General features: G+C 41.5%; 1 protein-coding gene across 2 annotated transcripts in view; it reads left to right on the top strand.

Moving 5' to 3' along the window:
- Positions 1–1,870: 1,870 nt before the first annotated feature.
- The window catches only part of STYK1 (STY kinase 1), a 39,362-nt gene continuing 21,335 nt past the window's right edge, over positions 1,871–19,897 (top strand). The window contains exons 1-2 of one of the 2 annotated variants that reach the window (XM_028119861.2): positions 1,871–1,968; positions 5,740–5,797. The gene's annotated coding sequence lies outside the window, so the exon portion shown is untranslated. Of the gene's footprint in view, positions 1,969–2,020; positions 2,127–5,739; positions 5,798–19,897 lie in introns of those variants that run through there. The other variant, XM_028119859.2, reaches the window with a different exon arrangement.

Here is a 19,897-nt window from a genome sequence, read left to right as displayed (position 1 = left end):
ATTCCTACAGTTCAACACTTCACATGAGCAGAGCAGATAATGAGCACTCAAACCAACGCTTAATGAATTAACTGTGAGGCAGAAATAACCACCTGGCAGGAATGGTGGGACAGAAGCTTTGCTGAAAATGAGTCAGAGGGCCAGACATTTGAGAAAGAGGCAATAATTGAAATTATAAGGGAATGAACACTTGTAGAGAAAAAAAGAAATAACAGATATCTAGCCACTATTCATGAGTATAAACATGAGACCTTCTGTTTATACCTTGTTTAACTAGCACTGTATCTAGTATGTACTTAGGTGTTTCTGGGTCTGAGCATTGCTATTTCCAGAATTTTCTCTATCTCAGAGATTTAAAAAATTTTCATCTTTTATTTGAATTGCTCAATAAAATTGGAGAGTAAATTCTGGCCTCTTCCTCTTTGTTGTATTTTGCTTTTTAAAAAAATCCCTGTCCTAGAGGTTGTAACTTCTATCACTGTAATAGTTCCTTCACAGTAATGAGATTTTTAGACAAAATTCTGTAAATTAGAATGGGGATGTAGCAGTCTAACAGGGTGCTGCACGAATTACAAATATGAGCAAGCTCCAGCCTCTGCCTCAGGAGATTCCGATGCTTGGGAAAGCAGAGTAGGAGATTGCATAATATGAGGCTCAGATCAGTTCACTCGGCTTTTATTAATCAATCATGACCTAAAAGATGGGAAGAACAGTTGGCTGATGAGATTTCGTCCTTTTTTAAAAAAATTAATGTAATATTCATATAACATAAAGTTACCCATGAACCATTTTAAATGTACAATTCAGTGACATTTAGTATAGTTCATCCAATTTTTTAAAAAAGATTTATTTATTTGACAGAGAGAGGGAGAGAGAGAGAACACAAGCGGGGGGGGGGGAACAGCAGAGGGAGAGGGAGAGGGAGAAGCAGGCTCCCTGCAGAACAGGGGGAGCCCGACTCGGGACTCGATCCCAAGACCCCAGGATCATTACCTGAGTCGAAGGCAGTCACTTAACCAACTGACCCACCCAGGTGCCCCAGTTCATCCAATTTTAAAAGAGCTCTGAAGGAAGACAAATTTCAGTAGAGAAGCCTCTAGAGAATTAAAGTACCTCAGTCTCTAAATACTTCACATTACACTGTACCTAAATTCTTTCTGTTGTAAATAGGTGCTTTTTTGGTATACTATCAGTGCTGAGCAAACTGGTCCCCTATTTAAGTTATCTGTGACCCGCATTTCATTAATAGAACTTGTATTAAGTGTTAGTATCTAATTTGGAATTCTTTCAGCCCTGTATTTTCTTTCGTGTTTCCTCTGATTGTAAATTCCATGTGGGCAGGTAATAGAACTACTTTCATTTATGCTATATCCCTAGAGAAGAGCCCAGAATGTATTTAGAAAGCATATGCTAGTGACAGATTACCTACTACTGATACTTGTATTTCCATTTATTCCTTAGCGATTCCCCAGCAAAGCCTGGAGGTTGCGATTATCCCAGGAGAGGACTCATCAAGCTAAATCCTGATCAAATCCGGACCTTTTACAGCACCCATGGAGGCTGCTGCTATAAGGTCGGGCATGAGGTGGCGCTGTTGCGCTTTATAATATGACTTTCCATTTTTCACTTGGACTCAACGTCTCCTTTATACCTGACCATGTAGCAATCACTAGAGGAGGAACTCAGTAAGTATATCAGTAACAAGTGCAGCTTTTACAGTTTCAGCAGAGGTTTCCTGCTGGCTAGTGTGTGGTGAGTCCCGGAAACCTCCGTGCCCACAGACTTCCCTTTGTGGGGAGCCCGCCCAAACTCCATCCTTTGCCGGCAGCCACGCCCCACCAGTGGGAAGGAGGGACTGAAAGGCATTTCCTTGAGGCTGGCACACCTTGTCGTATCCAAAGCGATCGTTTTTTCCCCTCTGGCTGAGCCAGTTGCATCTGAAATCAGAGTGGCCGGAGGAGGGACACGGTAGTGAACTGGGGTTGGGGGGCAGGAAGGGTGGGCGCTGCATGGCTGTGATGCAGCTAGTGGTGGACCTGGACGTTTGGGAAGAAAAGAGGGAGGACCAGAGTGGGACGGCTGTGAGCGGCGGTTCGAATTTTATGTGAACGAACAATAATCACCAGGTGAATGAACCTGTATTTCTTTGGAAGGAACATCTTATGGGTTTCGTGTTTTATATGTTTATGACTGTACGATATGCCATTTCTTGGTGACCGAATTTCTGTTTTCTTCTTAATTTGTCTTCTCTGTTTCTGTGCCTCTTTCCCTTCTCCCTGTCAACCTCGTCCGCATTTTGTCTGCTTTCTTTCCCTGTCATTTTGGTGACCGTGGCCTCTTTCTGTTAGGAATCCTCTTGCCATCTGAGTTCCTCGTACATTTCAGACCAAGCTTTCTTCCTGCTACTTAGCGAGAGCCATCAGCAGTTGTGGAAGTCAAGCACTCAGCGTCCTGTAAGGTGCAGCACGCACACACTGAAATGCCCTCCACCTGACTGACCCTCCTCAGTACTCCTCCCCGCCGGGGAGGGGCCAGCCTGGTCTTTTAGTGAGAGGTACAGTTGCCCCAGGAACAACCCGGGTTTGAGTCGGGTGGGTCTACTTATACATGGATTTTTAAAAATAAATTCAGTACAGTGCTGTAAATGTAGTTTCTCTTCCTTATGATTTTTAAGTGTTTTCTCTAGCTTACTTTATTATAAGAGTACAGTATATAATATATATAATCTACAAAATAAGTGTTGCTCGATTGTTTATGTTACTGGTAAGACTTCTGGTCAACAGGCTAGTAGTAGTTCAGTTTTTGGGGAATCAAAAGGTATGTGCTTATTTGCTGCTGCTCAGGGGGTTGGTGTCCCTAAACCCTGCATTGTTCAAGGGTCAACTGTTTGGGGAGACTTCAGAGATATTGCGGGTTTGGTTTCAGACCACTGCAATAAAGCGAACATTGTAATGAAGGGAGTCAAATGAAATGTTTGATTCCAGTGCAAATAAAAGTTATATTTACACTGTACTGTAGTCCATTAAATGTGCAATAGCATTATGTGTAAAAAAACAATGTGCATACCTTAATTAGAAGTACTTTATTGCTCGGGCACCTGGGTGGTACGGTTGGTTAAAGTGTCAGGCTCTTGCTTTCTGCTCAGGTTGTGATCTCAGGGTCTTGAGATAGAGCCCAGCACCAGGCTCCATGTTCAGTGTGGAGTCAGCTTAAGACTCTCTTTCCTGGACTCATGGGTGGCTTTGTTAGTTAAGGGTTTACCTTGGGCTCAGGTCATGATCCTGGGATCGAGACCCACATAGGACTCCCTGCTCAGTGGGGAGCCTGCTTCTCCCTCTGCCTGCCGCTCCCCCTGCTTGTGCTCTTTCTCTCTCTTTGACAAATAAATAAAATCTTAAAAAAAAAATTATCAGGGGCATCTGGGTGGCTCAATCGGTTGCGCATCTGCCTTCGGATAGGTCATGATCCCGGGGTCCTAGGATCCAGCCCCACGTTGGGCTCCCTGCTCAGCAGGGAACCTGCTTCTCCCTCTGCTCCTCGCCTATGCTCTCTCTCACTATCTCTGTCTCTCTCTCTCTCAAATAAATAAATAAATCTTAGAAAAAAATTATCTTTTTTTTTTATAAAGACTCTCCCTAGGGGTGTCTGGGTAGCTCAGTGGGTTAATCATCTGCCGTGGGCTCAGGCTGTGATCCTGGGGTCCTGCGATGGGGATCCAGCCCTGCCTCAAGCTCCCTGCCAAGCGGGGAGTCTGTTTGTCCCTCTCCCTCTGCCCCTCCCCCCAGCTCCTGCTCGCTCTCTCTCATGCGCATGCTCTCTCTCTCTCAAAGAAATAAATAAGATCTTGGGGTGCCTGGGTGGCTCAGTCAGTTAAGCATCTGCCTTAGACTCAGGTCATGATCCCAGGATCCTAGGATTGAGTCCTGCATCCAGCTCCTTGCTCAGCGGGGAGCTTGTTTCTCCCTCTGCCTGCCGTTCTCCTTGTTTGTGCTCTCTCTCTCTGACAAACAAATAAATAAAATCTTTTTAAAAAAAGAAATAAATAAAATCTTTAAAAAAAGACTCTTTCCCTCCCCCCCAATATAAATAAATAAATCTTTCAAAAAATACTTTATTGCTAAAAGCATGTTAACTGTTACCTGAGATTTCAGCGAGTCATAATCACAGATTGCAGACCACGGTAACAAATAAAATAATAATTTAAAAAGTTTGAAATATTGTGAGAATAACCAAAATGTGACACAGAGACACAAAGTGAGCAAATGTTGAAAAAAATGCAAGGTTGCCACAAACCTGCAGTTTGTAAAAAACACAGTATCTGTGAACCTCAAGAAAGCAAAATTCAATAGGACCGCACACCTGTTTTGCTTTAGTGAAAATCGTACACCCTTTCTTCAGTGCGTTTATCACGGTGTTAGTTTGCTGGGGCTGCTCTAACCAAGTACCACAAGCTGAGTGGCTTGAGCAATAGAGATTTAGTGTCTCATAGTTCTGGAGGCTAGAAGTCTGAAGTCAAGCTGTTGGCAGTGTTGGTTCTTTCTGAGCGCCAGGAGGGAAAGATTTGTCCCAGGCCTTTTTCTTTGGCTTGTAGATAGATGGCTGTCTTTATGTTCATACGGCATCCTTCCTGCATATGTGTCTTCAAATTTCTGCCTTTTAAGAGGACACCAGTTGGGGCACCTGGGTGGCTCAGTCGTTAAGCGTCTGCCTTCGGCTCGGGTCATGATCCCAGGGTCCTGGGATCAAGCCCCGCATTGGGCTTCCTGCTCCACAGGAGACCTGCTTCTCCCTCTCCCACTCTCCCTGCTTGCATTCCCTCTTTCGCTGTGTCTCTCTCTGTCAAATAAATAAATAAATAAAATCTTTAAAAAAAATAAAAGGACACCAGTTACATTGGATGACCTCCTTTTGTCTCAATTACCTCTATAATGACAATTTCCAAATAAGGTCACATTCTGTGGTACTGGAAGCTAGGACTTCAACATATGAATTTTGGGGTGGCACACTTCAACCCATAACAGTTCCTTGTGCTTGAATTATGTACACACTCAAAGTTAGTCGAGCACATGTATTTCAGTTGTCTTCTGCAGAAACTTTGTTTTCCCACCTTTCCCAACTCTTCGCAACCAGCTCCTGTAAGCATGTGCTCCAAACTCCTCCAGGGAGTTTTGTGATTCTGCAGTTCTGTTTTAAACTGAGTGTGTTGGTTTCCATTTTTATTTTATTTTATTTTTTTAAAGGAGAGAGAGGGAGAGGGTATGTGCGCTGAGCAGGGGGGTGGGTGGTGAGGGTAGGGGCAGGGGCAGAGGGAGAGGGAGAGAGAGAATCTTAAGCAGGCTCCACGCCCAGTGCAGAGCCTGACACGGGGCTCGATCCCACCACCCTGAGAGCATGACCTGAGCTGAAATTAAGAGTCAGATGCTTAACCGACTGAGCCCCCCAGGCGCCCCGAGTGTGTTAGTTTCCTACTGCTTCTGTAACAAATCAGCACACATTTGGTGGTTTAAACCAACACAGATTTTTATCTTATAGTTCTTGAAGTCAGAAGTCTAAGATGGGTAGACAGGTCTGCATTGCTGATGGAGGCTCTAGGGGAGCATCCTTTTTCTTGCCTTTTCTCAGCTTCTAAAGACTGCCTGTGTTCCGTGGCTTGGGGCTCCTCCGTCTGCAAAGCCATGTCATTTTTCTCCCACTCCTTATGCCGGCAGTGATACTTGTGCCTTTTTCTTCCACATTCAGGGTCTTTGTGATTACATCGGACTCTCAGGATAATCCAGAATAATCTCCCTGTTTTAAGGTCAGTTGCTTAATTCCATCTGCAATCTTTATTCCCTTTTGCTATGTTAACACGATTAAAAACTAACATATTCGTAGTTCTGGAGATTTGGACATAGATGTCTTTTAGGGGCCGTTATCTGCCAGCCACACTGAGCTTTCAATGACTGGGTTTTCTTTATTGGGTTTATTGTCCTATTTTCACTCTGACGGATCAACGTTTTGCTTGCTATGTGTAGCAAAGACCTTTATATCCCTTTTATAGAGAAAACCAGCGTCCTGCCTAATGATAGAACTAAAAATGTGTTCCCACTGAGCAGAGAGCTGGGAACCCTGATACTTCCTATCTAACACTGTTAGAAACGACTTCCCAGCCCTACTTGTACTTTTGGCATTACAATTAAATTATTTATACCCAGTTTATTTGTAGTGGTTATTTTTCTATAAAAATTTCTTTTAGCTCCAGTGCTATTTTTATATTTTAATTTTTTAAAGATTTATTTATTTATTTTAGAGAGAGAGAGACAGAGAGAGAGAATGGGAGGGGAGGTGCTGAGGGAGAGGGAGAGAATCTCAGGTGCACTCTCTGCCAAGTGGGAAACCCAATGAGGGACTTGATCCCAACAACCCGGAGATCATGATCTGAGCTGAAATCAGGAGTCAGATGCTTAACTGACTGCACCACCCAGGCGTCCCTCAATGTTATAGGTGAAATTATAGTTATTTTTTTATTGAGCAAACATGAATTTTGATATGTGTCAGACACTGGTCTAGTGGAAGGGATACAGTAATGAAGAAAGAAAGTAGACGAAGTCCTGAAATTCTTATTCTCATGAAGGTGTCTGTCTCTCTCACTTCATTCTGTCCTTCCCACCAGGCTAGGTTTAGCCAGTCTCAATTGCCCACCATACTTCTGACTTTAGATGTGGCTACTGCCCTCTGCCTACTTCTGGGCTGTGCTAATGAAGGACCTAAAGAAGCTGACCAGGCCCTCCAGGAAATTACCATCTGGTTGGGAAGAGCCAGATAATAACAGATGAGTGATGCTCTATATTAACATATCATTTCTTGGACCCAGTTTCTAACAGGGAAAATGAAAGTAGAGGGAGATGAGTGCACACACGCACCCACAAAGCACCTACTTGCACAAACATCCGTGTAGAGTGGTAAAAGTCCAGTCCTGAGTGCAGGGATCTGAAATCTGTTTGAAGCTCTGGCACATTTTTTGTGCTCACTCTTTTATGATTTACCTCAGTGTCCTTCATGACCTCAAAACCGCCCCCCACCCCGCCCTTAGCGAATGAAGGGTTGAGGTAGACTGGGAAACCTCAGGGGAATCTTCCCAGGTTAAAAAAAATGAGTCTTTTATTTTCGAATTTCTTACAATTTCTCTGAGTTTCCTAACTAGGAAAATAATGAGGGGTTAGGTTAGAATTTAGCTGGGGAGACACTCACCTCTGGGCAAGAAAGGAAAGTGGGGATGGGGTGAAGGGGTTCCCACCCATCCCTTGACTTCAGCCTCTTTTCCTGAGGGTACTGCTCTTACCCCCTCAGCTCAGATGCCCTTCTCTACTTTCTCCTGCTTAGAACACCAGCTGAGTTGGCTACTCTAGATTCCAGCTATATCATGTTGTGAATGCGACTTGTAAGGGGTGAGTTTTCAGGAACGGAAGGATCTGCCGAAGCTCCTGCCTTCTTTAGCCCTCATCAGTCTCTGTCGTGTCCCAACTTCTAAGAATTGTCTCCACCTGCAACTCATTCTGTTTCCTCAGGTATAATTGCAATCTTTCTGGCGGTAGCCACCTATCCATACAGCTAATTTTCTTCATAACGGCCGTGAGCAAATCAACTTGAAGATAGTGATTACATTTTTCAAACCTGCACTTGTAGATTTTTATGGACTAAGTTACTGGCAAAAATTATAAATGAAAAGGAAGCCTGTTTTAATTTTCCTGCTATAGCTGTTAACATCGTATAGCCTCAGCCATAGTAAATGGCAGTGGTGCTTAATGTCAGGTTACAAAAGACAGAAATGTGGTGCTATTTCCAGAACACTGGCCTAAACTAAAATTATTATATGTATATAGTTCTAGGCTATGTTAGAATTCTACCGACAACAAATTGTAGCAGATTCTCAAGCTTATGAGAAAACTGTTTCAAAATATATGTTATGGCCATAGGTAAATCTCAATAATGAACATATAATGCTCATATTTTAAGCCAATTTGCTTTCTGGAGAAAGCTTCAAAATTATTAGCTTTTGTCTCCTCAGTTTTGAATGATTTAACCAATTGTACTGTGTTGGGTAAATGCAGAGTTTTGTGTTGAAGAACTCCAGGAGACACTATGTATGTTATACTCCTATTATGCTATCAACTGAATGATGAAAAACATTTGTGAAAGGTGATAATTTGGAGTTTGGAGAAATTGATTCTAAACATGTTTTTCTTTTCTCTTTTTTTAAAAGATTTTTAAAAATTTATTTATTTGAGAGAGAAAGCATGAGCGGGCGGGGGGTGGCGGGGCAGAGAGAGAGGGAGAAGCAGGCTCCCCGCTGAGCAGGGAGTCCGATGCGGGACTCGATCCCAGGACCCTGGGATCATGACCTGAGCTGAAGGCAGACGCTTAACTGACTGAGCCACCCCGGCACCCCCTAAGCACGTTTTTCTGATAGTACTCAACCATCAGGGCCAGTTGTATGTCAAAGCCACCCCTAGTTTGGATCCTTTGGATCAACTTCTCCAAAGTCCCTCTTAAGCCAGATGGGACTGGCTTGGCCCAGGCAAGAAAAGCTCCTGTTGGCCCTTGCCCACATGCTCAGTCTGGGCCCCAACGTAGTGCTCCTTCTGGCCAGTTAGAGGCTAAGGCAGCAGGAAAGGGCTTGTTTATCTGAGTAGTAGAAGTGACAGGCTTGCTTGTGGTTCAAGGAAAGAGGAGGAAGGCTAAAAGAATGCTAAATATTTATCTCCATTGCCTTATTTTCCATCAGATTTATAAGCAGATTCCACAAATCAAGCCAGTCTGGCCTGCAGCTGCCCTGCCTCCTACCTCTGTGGTCTTTACCCACAGGTATCAACGCCTGATCTCTTTAGCGTTCTGGGGGGCTGCTATCTTAGTATGAATCAAAATGAGTTCTGGCAGAGGAAGAAGAAGGAAATAAAGTATCCACTAGAGTATTCTGAAAGCCCTGCAGTGCCCGCAATGAAAACATAACTGGAATGTGAAGTCTCTAGTCTTCAACCTTGGAGATGCATGGGGTAGATTTTCTGAGCCTGGTCCAAACACTAAACAGCCCAAAGATCCAGCAGGTGGAAGAAACCATGAAAGTATATGTGCATTAGGAATTCTAAAAACTAGGATCCTTTTCCTTATCCTCACTCCTACAAAACTTAACTGAAAAACAAGGGGTCAAATCTCCAGCCAGCCTTCTGAATGGTGGAGAACGGTAGTGAAAGAGCATGAGGTGCAGATTCAAGACACACAGTGGTAGCCTTAGCTTGAGTGCTCACTGTTGGAAGACACCTCTCTTGTGTGCCCGAGTTTCCTCATTGGTAAGTTGTGGAGGTGAGGTTTTCCTGTTGCTTTCAGAGGGCTCTTCTGGTTGTTCAGGATCCTGTACATTTGTGGAGTGTGTGTTGCACTTCATAGCCTGCTCCTCAGGCACAATAAGAGATGGAAAGTGGGGCTGCTCTTTCTCTTGTTTCTTTAGCAGGGGGTGTGGCTATAGCAGCCCAGAAGGCACTGCAGTGGTTACTACATTTACAGCACGGGAATAGAATGGTTTTTTGATACTGAGAGTTGAACCTGTCATATTTGCATCCGTTCTTGAAGCCCAAGCATCTCCCGTATCACCAGGTGACTTGGGTTTCACTCCCTGTCCTTCTTGTCATCACCCACATTCCATTCTTAGGATGGCCTAATCTGGAATTCTAGATCGGGAGCTTTCACATCTGATTAGATCTTCTGACCTTGGGCAGGTCACCTGATCACTCAGACCTTAGTTTCCATGTATGAAGTTGTTAAGACAGCTGTGGAGTATTCTGAAGTGGCTTTCTATTATAAAACTGAAGATAGCTTTGAGGAATATTCCAATTCTGTAGGACTGGGAAAAAAGAAATATAAATAAATCAAATGTGATCTTATAATTATCTGTAAAGCACCACTCCTTTACCACCACATTTATCTTTCCAAGTCTGCTCTTCTTGGGCTGATATTAAAGTTGATTATTTTTAATCCACTGAGTTAGCATTGACTGGGGAATGGAGGCAAGCTGACTTAAAAATCAAAGTATGAGCTTACATTAACTACAAACAGATGGCCAATAAAGATTTGATAGTGTCAGCAAGGCCACAGGGTGTGGGTTTATAGATATTCAGATAGCATGTGAGATAATTCACTCACAAAAAGAAGTTCATTGAACCCTGGGATAGAACTCTCTGTGCTAGATGGAGATCCTTGTATTTTTACACCTGAGTTATAGGATTTAACAGTGATACTGGGGGCTGCTCCTTTGTGGCTTTTATTTAAACCTCAATCAAACATATTTTGGGTGCCCAGGGAGCAGTGTTCTCCATAGATTAAATATGAAGAAGTATTTATGTTGATAGAAATTTAGAGATGTCATTCTTTGGATACCATCTTTAATCCTACCAATTTGTGGCAACCTGAGAAATTAGACGAACTCAGGCTCATCCAAGAAAATACACTGGGTTCTGACACTAAGAGCTACACAATATGGTGCTCTATGGTCTGTGCATTTATCCAAATATGAGAAGGATCAGTAGTGGCCTTTTAGTATGCTATGGTATTAGACATAGATAGCATGTCTGGCCAGCCTCTAAGAGGCATGTATTGTCCAACCTGTTCTAGAATGGATTTTCTAGAGACAGAACATTCTGTGATATCACCAAGTCATACACAAATTCTGGCTTAACCTTTAGAGGCCACAGAACTGTAAATGTTAGCATCGACAACAAATGAGGGTTGTCCACTGAAAACTACAAAATATCATTGAAAAAATTAAAGATCTAAATAAATCAAAAGACATCCTGTGTTCTTAGGTAGGAAGACTTAATATTGTTAAGATGGCAGTACTCCCCAAGTTGATCTATATAGTCAATGTAATCTCTACTCAGATTCCAGATGGCTTTTTTTTTTTACAGGAATGATCAAGCTGATTCTAAAATTCACATTGGAATGTAAGGGTCTTAAAATATCCAAAACAATCATCAAAAAGAGAACAAAGTTGGAAGACTCATATCTAATGATTTTAAAACACTGCAAAGCTAAGTAATTAAGACTGTGTACTGATGGCATAAGGATAGCCATATAGACCAGTGGAACAGAGTTGAGAGTCTTCAACTCATACCTGTGGCCATTTGATTTTCTACACAGTATCAAAACAATTGTTTGGACACACTGGATATTCACATGCAACACAGAAACACTGAAATTGTGCTGAAACAACTGGATATTCACAAGCAAAAGAATGAAATTGAATGCTTACCTCACAACATATGCAGAAATTAACTCAAAATAGGTCAAAAACTTAAATTTAAGAATTAAAACCATTATTCAGCCACAAAAAAAGAATAAAGTACTGATTTTTGCTACAACATGGATGTGATGGTTAGGAGGCAGAGTTCTGATGGTGGAGAAATAGGGGGACCTGGGGCTTTCCTCGACCCTCAACACAGCTGTACTGAGGTCAGATCACTTGGAATACCCAGGAAATCGATCTGAGGATTGGAAGGATTTCCACAGTTGAGGGAGACAACGTGGCAGGTGCGAGGTGTGTGGAAGTGAACTGGGGGAGAGAAAAGGGAGAGAGGGAGAGACAGGTTGAGAGAGCGTGGCATCAGGTTTGCACAAGAAGAAAACTTCTCAGACCACAGACTGTGGTGGTTAATTTTATGTGTCAATTTGACTGAGCTGAGGAATGCCTAGATAGCTGGGAAACATTATTTCTGGGTGTCTCTGTGAAGACGTTTCTGGAAAAGATTGGCATTTGAATCAATGGACTGAATAAAGACCTGCCCTCACCAGTGTGGGTTGGCATCATCCATCCTGCCGAGGGCCCAAATAGAGCAAAAAAGGTGGAGGAAGGGTGACTTTGTCTCTTGAGATGGGACATCTATCTTTTCCTGCCCTCCAACATTGGAGCTCCTGATCCTCTAGCCTTCAGACTGTGTGACTTACACCAGTGGTCCTCAGTTCTCAGGGCTTCAGCCTCACACTGAATTGTACCACCAGCTTTCCTGACTTTCCAGGTTGCCGACAGCGGACTGTGGAACATCTTGGCCTCCATAACCTCATGAGCCAATTCCTGTAATAAATCTCCTCTTACATATCTGCATATCTATGTATATCTATATATCTTATTCGTTCTATTTTTCTAGAGAACCCTAATACAATCGGTGACCTTAAAAACACACTAAGTGAAAGGAACCAGACACAAAGCTACAGATTGTATGATTCGATTCATATAAAACGTTCAAAATAGACGCATCCCTAGAGACAGCGAATAGGTTAGTGATTGACAGGGGCTGGGGGAGTGGGCACTGGGGAGCGATTGCTATTGGTACAGATTTCTTTTGGGGAATGATGGAAATATTCTATTTTTTTTTAAAGATTTTATTTATTTATTTGACAGAGAGAGAGAGCAAGAGAGGGAACACAAGTGGGGAGTGGGAGAGGGAGAAGCAGGCTTCCGGCAGAGTGGGGAGTCCGATGCAGGGCTCGATCCCAGGACCCTGGGATCATGACCTGAGCCGAAAGGCAGATACTTAACGACTGAGCCACCCAAGTGCCCCATGATGGAAATATTCTAAAATTAGATAGCAGTGATGGTTGTACAACTTTGTGAATATAAAAACCACCGAATTATACACTTTATTTTTTTAAAGATTTATTTATTTATTTGAGAGAGCGAGAATGAGAGAGAGAGAGTACATGAGAGGGGGGAGGGTCAGAGGGAGAAGCAGGCTCCTCGCTGAGCAGGGAGCCTGATGCGGGACTCGATCCCGGGACTCTGGGATCATGACCTGAGCCAAAGGCAGTCGCTTAACCAACTGAGCCACCCAGGCGCCCCGAATTATACACTTTAAAAAGGATGAATTTTATGGTATGTGAATTATATCTTCATCAAAAAGAAAGCAATATTGAAGGTAATTCTAATTTTGCAAGAAAAAAAAGAAAAGAAAGGAAAAAAGAAAAGAGAAAATATTTTCAAGAATCTGCTAGGAAGATGGTATAATGTAAGAAAACAGATTCCAAAGCCACACAACCTGGGAATTCCAAATCCCTGTTACTAGCTGTGTGATCTGGAGCAAGTTACTGAATCTCTCTGTGACCCAGTTTCTTCATCTCTATGTAAAGTGCTTAGAACAGTGCCTAACACATGGGGAGCACCATTTGAATGTTTGTCATTGTAACTACATGCCATAAAATGTGCTAGGTTGTAGCGGGAAGCAAAAACCAGTATTAAGGAAGCTATGCTACCCATAAATGACAGTTAAGGAGAAGCAGAACAGGGCAGAGTCCAAAGCAGATTGCTTCACTTGGTTTATTGTCCGAACTCTGCTGCACGTTGACTCACGGAAAGGAACTGAGTTTAGTGGGAAAGGAGGGAGAGATAATATGGGTCCAGGATACAATATCTATATTTAACCTTTCCTGTGTCCTGAAAAGATCCAAAACTGTATTTGGGGAGACATATAGAGGAGGGAACCAGAGCAAGGGATGGTGAAAAGTACTTAATAAATTTTTGTTGTTCAATTTAAATAAATATTAGGCAAAAATTTTGAGGGTTTTCCTCTGGATTTAGATAATAAAGTTACGATCTTTGTTCTCTTCCTATCTCTATTGGGATCTTGTTACCTCTTTCATTTCAAAATAAAATCAAACAAATCTTTAAAGATTTTATTTATTTATTTATTTAGAGAGCGTGAGTGGGGGGAGGGGCAGAGAGAGAGAGGGAGAGAGAAGCTCAAGCAGACTCTGCACTGAGCGCAGAGCCTGTCGTGAGACTCGATTTCACAACCCTAAGATCATGACCTGAGCTGAAATCATGAGTCGGATGCCTAGCTGACTGAGCCACCCAGGCGCCCCCAAGCCAATCTTTAAAGTTCATATCACTGCCACATTTTTATTCCCAAAACAAATCAAGAAGCCAGGACGGTGGCAGGTATTTCTAACAATATTCACATCCCTTTGTTTTAAACCGCTTTCGGCATCCTTGTAGGGCGCATTTACTATTCCTAGCTTTTCTGTAGATCTGATTCTTTCTGTCAACATGTAGCAAAGAAGGACTAGATTACATAGCCATTTTGAGGGGATGGTAGAAGGTATTACATTTCTTACTTAAAAGGATGGAGACAAACTCCGTTGTCCGCCTTTCCTCTGGTTTTACACTTCTGAATTCTCTTCTATGTGAATATATGTTATATAGCTTTGGTTTTATCATAGTTTTGCTTTCTTGGATACTAAATAAAAATGATTATAATGCCTTATATCTTTACTCTGTATATTTCATGATGCTTTATATACAAACCTTTGACAAAGAGATGTTAATTGGCTTACTTAAGGTCACACACAAGATTGTGCTAACTGAGGGCCATAACTGAGATCTCATATCCCCTTTGCCTGTATTAGGAGAGAATTTAAAAAAAAATATTTTTATTCCTTTATTTGAGAGAAAGAGAGCATGTGCACACAGACGCAGAGGGAGAGGGAGAAGCAGAATCCTTGCTGAGCAGGGAGCCCGATGTGGGGCTGGATCCCAGGACCCTGGGATCATGACCTGAGCTGAAGGCAGATGCTTAACTGACTGAGCCACCCAGGCACCCTGAGATTCTTTTCATTCTTCATTTCTCTTAGAACTTTCTATTAAGTAATCTAGGTGAGGAAAATATGACCAATTCTAGGGCAGAAGGCAGCTGAAGCCAAAGTAAAGATTAATGCCAGAGCCTCATTATATTTGAATCCATGCTGGTATAGAAATAGTATTATTTAATGTTCTTTTGATCTCAGGTTTTTCTCCAAAGTGCATCTCATTTCTGCATCAATCTGTCTTCCTAAAAATTATTGGTATTGATATATGAAAGGAGAAAATGTATGATCAAAAAAATGATGGAATAATGAGTAGAATTGGCCTGAAATTCTCTGAAATACCAAAGCCTTAACAGCAGCTTAACAGAACTCCAAATCATTTATTATCAAAAAGCTTTAACTGTGGGCAGCAAGGATACTTCAGAAGAGAGGGCCGTAGGCATGCGAGGGCAGGGGAAAGGGGGAGCATGATAATTCTACCTTGGATTTCTGAAATCCATAAAATTCTTTTAGTCTAAAATTTTAAAGTCCTGTCATATGTTATTTGTCTTGCCAGAACGTCTCTGACTAGGCAGTTCAAGGATTATGATCTGTTATTTTATGAATTAGGAATTAAAACCCAGGGATGTGATAAAACTTGCCCAAAATGACAGAGTCAGAAAGAGAGAGACAGAGATAATGTTAAAACATGGCTGCCAATATAGAACTTTATTAAACTAGAGCCTGATGAATTTTATTTTATTTTATTTTATTTTTTAAATGTTTTATTTATTTATTCATGAGAGTCAGAGAGAGAGAGAGGCAGAGGCAGAGGGAGAAGCAGGCTCCCCGCCTAGCAGGGAGCCCGATGCGGGACTCGATCCCAGGACCCTGGGATCATGACCTGAGCCAAAGGCAGACGCTTAACCATCTGAGCCACCCAGACGCCCATCTGAGCCACCCAGGCACCCAAGCCTGATGAATTTTAAATCTGACTATATTACTTTACCTACTAACATTAAAAAAACATTTATTAAAAACTTTAACTGAATATAAAATTGAGCATAAAATTAATGAACTTGAACATAAAATTATTTATAGTATCCATTGTATAGCTGTATAAAAATTTGACATCCCTCTTTGTATTAGTTAGGATTTTCCAGAAAAATAGAGCCAACAGAAGGTTTGTTTGTCTGTCTATGTATCTATGTATCCATTGAGATTTATTTTAAAGAATCTGTGGATAGTTGGGAAGTCCAAAATCTTCAGGGTAGGCAAGCAGGCTGGAGACCCAGTTTAAGTCCAATATGCTGGCAGAATTTCCTCTTCTTTTGGGGACGTCAGTCTTTTTCTATTAAGACTGTCAACTGATTGGATGAGGCATATCCACATTATGGAGGGTAGTCTGTTTTACTCAAAGTTCACTGACTTAAATGTTAATCTCATAAAAAAAATTCCTTTACAGAAACATCTAGAATAATGTTTGATCAATTATATTGGTGCCATGGCCTAGCCAAGTTGACACATAAAATTAACCATCCCACTTTTCTTGATGAAAATTTATTTCTACTTTTAATTTTTTTATTGTAGAAAATTTCAAGTATATACAAAAGCACGCAAATAGGCAGGATGGTAGGATGACTACCTATTATTAATTACCCAAATTTAACAATTTTCAACACATGGCCAATCGTGTTTCATTTATATCCTCCACACAATTCCATTGCTCAAGTCCTGGGATTATTCTGAAGCACATGCCTATTTCTGCTTTCAAAAGAAATAAATAATAGTATAATAAATTTTTTTGCATGTTCAGAAACATCTTTCATTAAAAAATCCTTTTATGGGATGCTGGCTCAATTGGTGGTGTGTGTGACTCTTGGTCTCAGGATTGTGAGTTTGAGCCCCATGTTAGGTGTAGAGATTACTTAAAAATAAAATCTTTAAAAAAAAATCCTTTTATAATTGACTCTTGGGAGAGAAATTACTGGGTCAAAATTATGAATGTTGTTAAGGCTCTTTTCTTACATGCCAAATTTGTTTCCATAAACGTAGAAATTTAGATTCCCTGTTAATATGTTAGAGTGGGCTTTTTAAATAGGGTTCTTCAGAGCATCATAATTCTCTTTCACTTTTTTCTTCTTCTATGGCTAGAGAAAAAAATTTGCATCTTGTTTTTACTTGAATGTGTATTATTTAATTACTAGTTAAGGTAAACATCTTTAATCTTACATTACCCTTCTTCCATATTTGTTAAACATTTTAGTTTGGTGTATTGGTTTTCTTTTGTTTTTCACTTTTCATGACCATTTATTTATTGTCATTTTAGTGATTTCTTACTATGTCACTAAGTTATATAGATTTTCTGTTTTTATTCACTGGGTGATCCTTTCTTTGGGATTTTTTTTTCCCCTATTGGAAGGAGTCTTTCTCTCTCTTTTTAAAGATTTTATTTATCTATTTGACAGAGAGAGAGCACACACGCAGGGGAAGGGAGAGAAGCAAGTAGACTCTGAGCTAAGCGTGGAGCCTGCTGGGGGGTGCTCAATCCCATGACCAGGAGGTCACTACTGGAGCTGAAATCATGAGTTGGGTGCTCAGCCAACTGAGCCACTCAGGTGCCCCAGGAATCTTCTGTTTTAAACTTACTAAGTCCTCACCAATCCAATATAACTTACACTGTTATTTTTTGTTTCTTAAAACACATAATTATTTTTACAACTAAAATTTAATTTTGCATAGGAATGGAGCAAGGATGGAAATTATTATTGCCAAACGAGCAATCATAATATGCATAACCCACATAATAATAATCAATCTCAATAGTTCTCAACCTAGCTATAGTTTAGTCTCTCCTGGGAAATAGTCCCTTTTTCCAATGCTGATAGGTGAAATCATAATTATGGGATTCATAATCATCACAATCTCTTCCAAGGTGGGGGGCAGTGAACCCTAGCATAGGTATTTTTTAGAAAGCTCCCTACAAGATTCTTAATGTGTAACCACGTTAGAGAATCTGCTTGTTTTGTTTCATGCTGACTTCTTTATATTAAATTCCTAAATATGTATTTTACTTCTGGGATCTTTATTTGTTCTATTAATCTTACTCTCTGTTTTTCAATGTCATTTTGTGTGTTAGGCCTTGTAACATATTCAGGCCTAGGACATGCTCCTCCCCCCCAATTTTGTTTTGCTTTTAGAACGAGAGATTACCGCATGTTGAGATGTCACCAGTTCTTTTCCTCATCTTGCTGGAGCCCTAAGTTTCCAAACAAATCTACTGTATGAGCCCTCCTTGAACTTCTCAACTTAGTTCTCTCATTCATACTTAAACATCTTAGGAAAGCTACCTAAACTTTCTCCCAGCCTTTTTCTGTTTATTCCCTGAACCACCCCTCTCTCTAGCTCTGCTACTGCCTTACAACTATTCTTTTTATGACCCTGAGTGATCTCCCTTCTGCCTGTATCCACTGGGTGACTTTTCTTACCTCTCATCAGCTTCAGGGTCACTTGTCTGAGTGAGTGATTTGAGATAAACTAACTAGGTTATGGAGGTGAATTCTAGGTAAAGGCGGACAGTTCGGTTATAGACTCAAATGTAGGCAAAAATAAGCAACTTGGGTTTATAGGATGTGAGCAGAACTGTGGGGGCAAGAGGTTCAGGGGTGTGTGGGTGGGCATGAAGCATAGTGGGGATGAGGTGATGGCCATTACTCAAGCGCCAAGCCAGCAGGGTATCTATCAGGGTGTGTGTGTGTTGGGGGGGTCCTTTCCATTTGTAGCAGGACCTCAGTAACCAGACTGTAGTGTAAAGTTCTTATCTAATGAAAGAGAATTGATTGAAGCCGGAAGAACAGTAAGAGCCTACCCACCTGTGAGACATTCGGAACAGGACTCCAGATTTGACCGTGCTCGGGTATTAACTATGAGTAACTGGATGCCCCTTGCGAAAAATGATCAACCTTATATCTTCTCAGATGGGGGAGTATGGTAAGAAGAATGGGGAGAAGGAGCTGAGACTATTGCTCTTCTTACTGCCTCCATCAAGATTGGTTCAGGAACTGGGTAAAAATGTAGCCAGCAGATAGGTGGTATCAATGGAACCAGCTAGAAGGAGTTGAGAAATTTAGGACAGGAGGTGAATTAATTAACTAATTAATTAATAATATATCACTATCTAGCATTCTATCTGTTTTATACCTTAGTTTACAGCATTATGGTCTTTGATCCATCTTGTTTAAATCTCCCTTCCTCAACATGATTGTCCAATTCAGAAACCGCCTAGCGGGTGTAATACTTAGACTGTCAAGTCATATCTAGTTAATATGAAGAGATTTAAAACCCACATTAACTTTATGATTGCTTTAACCTCCTCTTCACACACAGGACTAAATATAGTTAGATCCACAAATATAAATATTTTGATAATAGGTGTTTTGTTTTCTTATTCGGAGTTATAGATGCTTCCTGATTGGTACAGCTATGTGACTACCTCCCAGCCTGGGAGATAGGTGGAGGAGGGAGGGAGGAAGGGAGAGAATACTACATATTGATTGTCTGTAGTGGGCCTGACACTATACTAGGTATTTTACATCAAGTACCCTGTAGAGCTTCCAACTGCCTTGACAGATACATATTGTTGTCTTTACTTCCGGGTGGAAAAACAGAGGCTCAGAAAAGTGAGAGTGACTTATATGCAGTCATGATGAATGGTGGACCTGAGATTCAAATAGAAGTCTGACTCCAAATCTCCTTCTCTTACCACTATCCCATAGGAAATTATAGGCAGGGTCGGGATAGGAATGAAACTGGAGAGTTTCTGGGGCTGCTGTGATAAGGGTCAGAAGATGCCGGTCTGAAGGAACCTTCAGAATTTGAGAGGCAAGGTGGTATAGCTGGTTGAGGTGTCTTGCTGGTTGCCCGGCCCCTTTTCCGATGTGATTCATTTCTTGCTGCTCTCTGTGGTTCTTCACCGCCCTCAGGAGAGAAAGAGGTGTCCTGCTCCCTAAACTAGGAAGAGGAGGCATGGCAAGGTCAGGTGTTATATACTCTGGATGCTTGATGAATCACCTATCAAACCAGAACTAGAACTCAAACCTCTGACTCTGTTATCATAGCACCAGCTCCGTGCTGATTCCATGTCTCCCAACTTCCAGACTGCTCAGCTCTGAAGCACGCTGACCCATTCCTAACGAGGGAATCTGCTGTTTGCTCCTTGCTGTGCAGAATGACGTTCCCAGAAGCGTCTTTTTTGTCTTGCCAGGCGTTTGTTGCTGTTTACCTAGGATTACCTTCTATGTATAGAATCTTTATA

Source organism: Eumetopias jubatus, unplaced genomic scaffold (genome assembly GCF_037043125.1).
Source record: "Eumetopias jubatus isolate StellerSeaLion01/CBP00866 unplaced genomic scaffold, mEumJub1_p1.0 scaffold_8, whole genome shotgun sequence".
Classification (NCBI taxonomy): Eukaryota; Metazoa; Chordata; class Mammalia; order Carnivora; family Otariidae; genus Eumetopias; species Eumetopias jubatus.
This window is presented reverse-complemented; position numbering and strand designations above follow the sequence as displayed.